Source organism: Dendrobates tinctorius, unplaced genomic scaffold, assembly GCF_039654945.1.
Source record: "Dendrobates tinctorius isolate UK_male_01 unplaced genomic scaffold, ASM3965494v1 ptg000165l, whole genome shotgun sequence".
NCBI lineage: Eukaryota > Metazoa > Chordata > Amphibia > Anura > Dendrobatidae > Dendrobates > Dendrobates tinctorius.
The window spans coordinates 3,054,999-3,063,729 of NW_027361832.1; positions in this window are offsets into that span (position 1 = coordinate 3,054,999).

The following is an 8,731-nucleotide window of genomic DNA, read 5'->3' on the forward strand; positions in this document are numbered from 1 at the left end:
AGCAGAGAAAGTGTTAGCAGGTGGGAGCAGGAGAGGGCATGAGGGGGCTGTCTGTGTTTGGAGACAGAGGATTGTATGTTAAGGAACAGTTTTGAGGCGGAGGTGAGGTGGATGGGGAGGATTGAAGAAGAGATGAACAGTTCCTTACTAGGAGTAGGGATTAGGGGAATTAGCAGAAAGTGAAGGATTATTGGGGTGAAAGTGAAAACAAACAGAAACATTGTTTACAGTGACTGTGTCCAGTTACCTTCAGTTCCCTTCTGGTTCAATTCTGGTTTTAAATCTTAAATTAATCTTCACACTTCTAGCACACACTTATAGCAATCACAATGCAGACTGAAGTCTATGCAGACTTGTACTCTGCAATATATGTACAACTAAGTGCAGTCAGGTGTGAAGCAGAGAGGAGTGGTCTCTGCTCATCTTGGCCAGACAATTAAGAGTGGACCAGATGTATATGATCAAGCCAGAGTAAACAAGGTCATAAATAACACTGGGGTAAGCTGGGGTTAGCTGAAAGGCATACCATGTGAATGCTAGGTGCAGAGGCAAGTCTATGTGCAAAGCTGGGTGACGCACTGTGTGTCCTTCATAGACAGACAGCAGGAGAGCTGGGTGGATGGACATACCATGTGAATGCTAGGTGCAGAGGCAAGTCTATGTGCAAAGCTGGGTGACGCACTGTGTGTCCTTCATAGACAGACAGCAGGAGAGCAGGAGAGCTGGGTGGATGGACATACCTGTCGGAAGAATAGAGATGCTTGTTAGAGTGCGATGGTGGCAGGTAGCAGGGCACAGTCTGTATACATCCTTCTGGTTTTAATTCTTAAATTAATCTTCACACTTCTAGCACACACTTATAGCAATCACAATGCAGACATGTTATTCCCAGTGTATGGGTGGTGTTCCCTATTCTTCTAATTGAATAAACCTATATGTAACTTCCTTTAATTCCTCTTCCCCATTATCTTGGTAAATTTTTATCTGTTTTGGTTATAATTATTTTTTTTGCTATTTTTTTAGTAAAATAAGTAGAGACTTGCTCGATTGATTCAGATTTGCCATTTTCAAATGTAATGCTGAACAGCTTAATTTAATATAAGAGCATTTGTGAATGATAAAATGTTTGGTTATAAGATACCTTTTTTACTTTTTTTGAAGTGTATAAATAGCTGTGCGTTAATTATAGGATGTTACCTTAATGTACAGAGAATTGGCATATATTTCCGGATTTGCCCATTTTTCTTATGAAGCTGAACAGTACAACTGGAACAAGGAGCATGCGTGAAAGATCTAGTACCTTGCTTACTAATAGCGCTATTCAGCGCATGCGCATTAGAGCGCTTTACCTTCCTCAACATGGAGTTTTCTGAATCCTCAAGGCATGATTGTGCAATACCGGAAGTGACTGCATGTTTTTTTCTTTACTGACATGTGTGTTGTATATATTAGGACGCCGGTTTTAGGCGCAATATATTGTGAACTGATGGGGTGAGTCTTGTGTTATGATTACATAAAGCTGGCATCTTATTAACAATTAGGATTTTTTTTGTGAATTTATTGCATTGTATTCTAATTATGTAGTTTTTGTGCGCTAGATCACTTTACACATTTATTCTATGAGATGTATAATTGTATATTATGATTGTATAATTCTCACATGATCACAAATATTGATATTGCTGCTAAATATTATATCAGTTTGGTTGTCTTAAATAGCCTGCATATGCACTTTTGTAACTGCTTGAGAAAGGTCTGATTCAGGACCGAAACGTCGCCACATGGGCCAATAAAGAGCACCATATAATTGCTACATGGAGTGCTGTTTCAACTTTTTTTTTATTCTATATATATTATATATATCCACTTCAGAGAAAATACAAACCGAACCACACAGCACCTGACCCTCAGTGCTAGTGCATACAGTGTGACAATCGCTCACACATTGCAAGCTGTTGACCGGAAAAATAACCAGGTGTCTTGAAAACAAGGCAATAACAGTCCAATCCAAGAAAAAATGGATGGCACTTACCGGTAAAAACCACTTCTTTATTTCCACATGTTCGTTGGGAGAATGGGAGCGGGAGTGCAGGAGATGACGGCCGTTTCATGCTGGGGTTTCAGCAGAGAGGGTTAGCCAGTGAGTGAGGGCAGATATTAATAGCCTAGGAAGGGACCATGGTTATTGCTCCCCCCCCTCCCTGGCTAAAAACATCTGCCCCATATGTGGTAGGGGTCGGGATTGGGGGGTGGACAACTGCTTACCCTGTCCGGATGACACAGACACCAGGCGATGCAAGGACGATGCGGAGACAGATTTCAGTTGTAACAGTTCTGGATTTATTCGTCGTCCTCCTGACGACCACAACCACGCACCGCAGCCTCTTTACAGTTCTCTGTCTCCAGGCCTGGGTACCTGCACCTTTGCTCCAGTCGAAGTAACGTCCCTCATGGATCTTTCGCTGGGGCTGTCCTAGACCAATCTACCGCCAGCGCTTCACCTGCCCGAGGTCGTTGTCCAATCGGTATCCCCGGGGCCTCGACTGTCCTGCGGTCCGTCGGGTCAGGACCACCCCCATGACTCTCTTTGCTGTCCGTCCCCTGGTCGAGCTCTTCTCTCTTCACCATCTTCTACCGAGCTCCTCCCAGGACTGGCCCGCCTGGAACCCTATCCTGTTCTATTTATCCCCTCTCTCACCAGGAATTCCCCTCCTGGGTTCCTATCTCCCCCCATGACTAAGCGTTTCTCAAGCCATAAGCTGATGTTGAGTCCTAAGCTACTCCCCCTGCCATCTTGTGGTCATTTCTAGGTACTGCACTCTCCTATCCACCTTTCCCAGCTGTTACCCTTCTATCCTATCAATCTTCATCTCTAGTGCACAAACTGTCCCCTCCTACTACCAGTCACGTCTGTCCGTCAAGTCACCTTCCCCACACATCCACCCAAGAAAAGGCTCCTCTGTAAGAGGTGCCAATTCTGGTACTTAGAATCTCACCTTCCATTGCCCTGTAGCGATGGCATATGGGGTAATAGGGGGTTAGTTTCACCTTTGTATTGTAAGGTGACATTAAGCCTGGTTAGTAATGGAGAGGAGTCAATAAGACACCTCTCCAGTACTAATCCTGAAGTTTTCAAAGGGTTAAAGAAACACACACACGCAGAATAAAGTATTTTAATGAAAAAGAAGACCAAACAGTATTGCCATCTTTATTCTTCTGCTAAATCCAAACAAAGCCCTTGATCTCCTGAAAGAAAACAAAAATAAAACAGCAACAATATAACATACCTATCCGTAGGTTGTGTCCCATGCAGTAATCCATATCTGGGGTTAAAATAGTTTACAACAGGGAGCTGTCATGAACTCATTTTCTGCTCCACCAATTGAGAGTTCCCCTTCCGTTCTCCCTCTGGTGGTGACAGGAGGTAAAGCGGTTGGTTTAAGTGGTAGTGATCTGCCACCTGATGAGGAAGATAACGATTGGATCTCTGGAGTATCAGACTGGATATGACAGCCGACGCCCTATCCGGGTGCTGGTGATTCAGTCTGCTTCTCGGGTCCTGGACTTCAGCTCTCTTCCAGTCTTCTCAAGTTAAGTTTGTTTTTTGCTAATGTTCACACTTGCGCTTGTTGGTCAATTTAGTTTGTTGTGTAATCAGCCTGCCCCTGCTGGGGCTATGCTGAAATTCCACTCCTATTAATCAGTATTTGCCAATCTGCTTTTTGTCCCTTATTAAATTGGTCTCTTTTTTGCTCTGTCTCAGAATATTTCAGAGTGCTGATATAGGTTTTGAAGTCTAGTGATTTCAGGGTTAATTTTGCTATCAGAAGTGTTGGACAATATTTTTGTAGATTGTTTTTGGCAGATTGCAGACAGTGTCTTTCCTTTTCTGTCCTTTTTAGTTAGCCGGGCCCCATCGTTTGCTCAGCCTATTTTTCTGCCTTTGTTTGCATTTTCATCTTGTTTCACCGTCAATACATGTGGGGGGCTGTCTTTCCTTTGGGGTCTGCTCTGGGGCAGTTAGTTTTCCTCTTTTCCTGCTTTAGGCTTATGTAGTTCTCCGGTTGTGACAAGGCGTCTAGCACCAACGTAGGAACGCTCCACGAGTGCTGCTAGTTGTGCGGTTAAGATCAGGGATCTGCAATCTGCATAGTTACCAACTTCTCTGGTTTTCTGAGACTTAGCTTGTTGTCTTTTTTTTCCTCCTCGGTTTCCCATTCATAACAGAATCACCAGCCATACCGCAGATTCTAGGGTACTCAAAAGCAGGAAAGAATTGTTAGAGAAAGAAAAAAAAAGTGTCAGAATTTTTTTTTTTTTATGTATTTTTTCCTCTTTTTTCTGGAGATTAAGCAACTGTGTGATCGTGTGGAGCAGCTTGCCGCTGAAGTCCAGGGAATTTCCACCTACCTTATTCAGTCACATGCTGCTGAACCCAAGATTCCTACTTCTGATGTGTTTTCTGGGGATCGGTCTAAATTTCTGAATTTTAAGAATAATTGTAAATTATTTCTTGCTTTGAAGCCTAACTCATCGGGGAGCTCTGTGCAGCAGGTTAAAATTGTCATCTCCTTGCTGCGCGGCGATCCCCAAGATTGGGCTTTTTCTCTGACACCTGAAAATCCTATTCTGACTAATGTGGATGCATTTTTTTCATGCCTTGGAGTTGTTGTATGATGAACCTAATGCTGTTGATCAAGCTGAGAGAACCCTGTTGGCATTAAACCAGGGTCAGGATCCTGTAGAGTTGTACTGTCAAAAATTCCGAAAGTGGGCCGTCCTTACTACATGGAATGATGGTGTATTGGCAGCTCTCTTTCGGAAAGGTTTGTCAGAGACCGTAAAAGATGTTATGGTGGGATTTCCTGTTCCCTCTGGTCTGGATGGCTCTATGTCATTAGCCATTCAAGTTGATCGCCGTTTACATGATCTTAAAACTAAACTAAAAGGGAGGTGCTGCCACCTTTTGAACAAATGTCTGAACCTATACAATGTGATGGGGTTTTGTCTAGGGCGCAACGTCGGGAGTTTAGAAGGCGTAATAAGCTGTGTTTTTTCTGTGGAGACGCCTCTCATACTATTTCTGTCTGCCCTAAACGAGAGAAATGTTTTGCACACACATTTGCTGTGGGCAGTATACAACCTAAGTTCCTTTTGGCAGTTACTCTGATCTGCTCCTTGTCCACATTTTCCACTAAGGCTTTTGTGGATTCTGGAGCAGCTCTGAATCTGATGGATTTGGACTTTGCTAAACGTTGTGGTTTGTCCATGACGCCTCTGCAGACGCCCATTCCTTTGAGGGGTATTGATGCCACTCCTTTGGCGGAGAATAAACCTCAGTTTTGGACCCAGGTGATAATGCGAGTTGCCCCAGACCACCAAGAAAATTGTAAATTTTTGGTGCTGCATAATTTGCATGATACTATTGTTCTGGGGTTCCCCTGGTTGCAAACTCATAACCCAGTTTTGGATTGGAAATCTGTGTCTGTGGTGAGTTGGGGTTGTCAGTATGTTCTTAGGGACGCTCCTGTTTTCTCCACCTCTCCTCAGTCTCATGATATTCCTGATTATCTGGCTGATTTCTCTGATTTTTTTTAGTGAGAGTAAGTCTGCGTCTTTGCCTCCTCATAGGAGTTATGACTGTGCAATTGAGTTGATGCCTGGGTGTAAATTTCCCAAGGGTCGGCTTTTCAACTTATCTGTACCCGAACATGATGCTATGCGATCCTATATTAAGAAGTCATTGGAGAAGGGTCATATTAGACCATCCTCATCACGGTTAGGCGCTGTTTTTTTTTGTGGCCAAGAAACATGGTTCATTAAGACCGTGTATTGATTATCGTTCTCTTAACAAGATGACTGTTAAATATCAGTACCCATTACCTCTGATGTCTGATATATTCTCCCGAGTTAAGAGTGCCTGCTGGTTTACTAAGCTTGACCTCAGGGGGCGTATAATCTTATTCGCATCAAGCACGGGGATGAATGGAAGACGGCGTTTAATACTCCGGAGGGACATTTTGAGTACCTGGTGATGCCTTTTGGGTTCACTAATGCCCCTTCTGTCTTCCAGTCCTTTATGAATGATAGTTTCCGAGACTTTGTGGATAAGTTTTTGATCATCTATCTGGATGATATTTTGATATTTTCTAGTGATTGGGATTCCCATGTGGAACATGTCCGGACTGTGTTCCTGATTTTGAGGGAGAATTCCCTGTTTGTTAAGGGATCGAAGTGCCTCTTTGGTGTACAGATGATTTCATTTTTGGGATTTATCTTGTCTCCATCGACTATTGAAATGGACCCGGCCAAGGTACAGGCCATTTATTATTGGGTTCAGCCTACTTCTTTGAAGGCTCTCCAGAAGTTTTTGGGTTTTTCTAATTTCTATCGTAAATTTATAGGTAATTTTTCTGGTATTGTCAAGCCACTGACTGATCTGACCAAGAAGGGAGCTGATGTGCTGAATTGGTCTCCTGAGGCTGTCTCAGCATTTCAGGAGCTTAAGCGGAGATTTACTTCAGCTCCAGTTTTACGACAACCTGATGTCTCAGTTCCATTTCAAGTGGAGGTGGACGCTTCTGAGATTGGTGCAGGAGCTGTGTTGTCCCAAAAAGACCCTGTGACTTCTAAGATGAATCCCTGTGCCTTCTTTTCTCGAAACTTCTCCCCATCTGAACGCAACTATGACGTGGGGAATCGGGAATTGTTGGCCATGAAATGGGTATTTGAGGAGTGTAGACATTGGTTGGAGGGAGCTAGACATCAATTTGTGGTCCTCACCGATCACAAGAATCTGATTTATCTGGAGCCGGACAAACGCTTGAATCCTAGACAGGCTAGATGGGCCTTGTTTTTCACGCGTTTTAATTTTGTGGTCTCTTTTCTTCCGGGCACTAAGAATGTTAAGGCCGACCCCGTTTCTAGGAGTTTCTTTGCTGATTCTCTTAATGTGACTGAGCCTAAAACTATCCTAGGTGAGGGGGTAGTTCTTTCTGCCATTTTGCCCGATTTGAGACGCGCCCTGGAGGAATTTCGGGAGGATAAACCTGAGCATTGCCTTATGGGAAGATTTTATGTTCCTGACCAGTGGAGAAAGAGAGTGATGTCTGAAGTCCATTGCTCCGCATTGGCTGGTCATCTGGGTATTTTTGGTACCAGAGATTTGGTGAGTCGGTCGTTTTGGTGGCCTGCCTTATCTCGTGATGTCAGGAATTTTGTACAGTCCTGTGGGACTTGTTCTCGGTCTAAACCCTGTTCTCGTTCTAGTGGGTTGCTGATGCCGGTGCCCAAGAGGCCATGGACCCATATCTCAATGGATTTTATTTCTGATCTTCCTGTCTCTCAGAGAATGACTGATATCTGGTGATTTGTGATAGATTTTCGAAGATGGTCCATCTTGTACCACTCCCAAAGTTGCCATCTTCTGCTGAGTTGGTGCCCTTGTTTTTACAACAGGTGGTTCGGTTACACGGGATTCCTGAGAACATTGTGTCCGATAGAGGGGTCCAGTTTGTTTCCAGATTCTGGAAAGCCTTTTGTTCCAATCTGGGAATTCAGTTATCCTTCTCCTCCGCGTTTCATCCCCAGACCAATGGGCAGACTGAGAGAACAAACCAGACCCTGGAGTCTTATTTAAGATGTTTTATATCTGCTGATCAAGATGATTGGGTCTCATTTTTGCCCTTGGCCAAATTTGCGCTGAACAATAGAGCTAGTTCTGCCACTCTGTCACCCTTTTTCTGTAATTTTGGGTTTCATCCTCGATTCTCTTCAGGGCAAGTGGAATCTTCGTCCTGCCCAGGTGTGGACACTGTGGTTGTGAGAATACAGCAGATGTGGGACCAAGTGGTGGATAAGTTGTCACTCTCTCAGGAAAAGGCCCAGCATTTTCCAACCGGCATAGGACCATTGGTCCCCGGTTTAAAGTGGGTGATATGGTTTGGCTGTCGTCTAAGAATATTCCTATGAAGGTTGCATCTCCAAAATTTAAGCCAAGATTTATTGGACCTTATACGATTTTGGAGATTCTTAATCCTGTTTCTTTTCGATTGGCTCTTCCAGTTATGTTTAAAATCCATAATGTATTTCACAAGTCACTGTTGAAGAGGTTTGTTGAGCCAGTAGTTCCTGTGGCGGCACCTCCTGATCCTGTATTGGTTAAAGGCAATGGGGAATATGAGGTAGAGAAAATATTGGATTCTCGTTTGGTTAGACGGAGACTCCAGTATTTGGTCAAATGGAAGGGTTATGGCCAGGAGGATAATTCTTGGGTCTCTGCCTCTGATATTCATGCCAATAAATTGGTTCGTGCTTTTCACCGGGCCCTTCCTGATAGGCCTGGTGGCATGGATGAGGGTTCGGTGACCCCTCCTCAAGGGGGGGGTACTGTCATGAACTCATTTTCTGCTCCACCAGTTGAGAGTTCCCCTTCCGTTCTCCCTCTGGTGGTGACAGGAGGTAGTGCGGTTGGTTTAAGTGGTAGTGATCTGCCACCTGATGAAACGATTGGATCTCTGGAGTATCAGACTGGATACAAGACAGCCGACGCCCTATCCGGGTGCTGGTGATTCAGTCTGCTTCTCAGGTCCTGGACTTCATCTCTCTTCCAGTCTTCTCAAGTTAAGTTTGTTTTTTGCTAATGTTCACACTTGCGCTTGTTGGTCAATTCAGTTTGTTGTGCAATCAGCCTGCCCCTGCTGGGGCTGTGCTGAAATTCCACTCCTATTAA